We start from the raw sequence: 678 nt of genomic DNA on the forward strand, positions 1-678 counted from the left end.
AAAAATGTAGCTGGGCGTGGTGGCGCAGGCCAAGATTGTGCCACTGCACTCCAGCCTAGGCAACAGAGCAAGAGACTCTGTTTCAAAAAAAAAAAAAAAAGAAAGAAAGGAAAAGTCTGTAAATTACAGAGAAGTAGAGAAGTGTAAAGAAAAATATACAAAACACCTTATTCAATAGTTACCTTGAGAGATAAATTTTTTTATTGTTTTATCCTTTGGTGGAAGTTTTTTTCTTTTTTCAGTAGCTTTACTGAGGCATAATTGACAAATAGAAGGTATACGATACAAATTCTAATTCAAGGTATACGATACGAATATTTGATATACATATACATTGTGAAATGCTTACCACAATCAAATTAATTAACACATCCTTCCCCACCCAGAGCTACTATTTTCCTTTGGTAGTATTTTGATTGAGTTTTTTTTTTCCTACATACACTTGTTATTTTAATAGTAATAATAAAATGTATAAGTACATGGAAAACATTAAACACATTTACATAATTATTCTTTTTATGAGAAGATTTGCCTCTCAAAAAAGGATTTGCATATTTCAGATGGTCAGATGGCCAGTGCGAGTTCCCCAAGGCTAGAACCACACATTTTATAAGGTACAATGGTTGCTAATCTTTATATGCATCTTGTCCTATCATTTCAACATATAGTTGTAACACA

This window comes from Colobus angolensis, unplaced genomic scaffold (genome assembly GCF_000951035.1).
Source record: "Colobus angolensis palliatus isolate OR3802 unplaced genomic scaffold, Cang.pa_1.0 Scaffold11, whole genome shotgun sequence".
NCBI lineage: Eukaryota > Metazoa > Chordata > Mammalia > Primates > Cercopithecidae > Colobus > Colobus angolensis.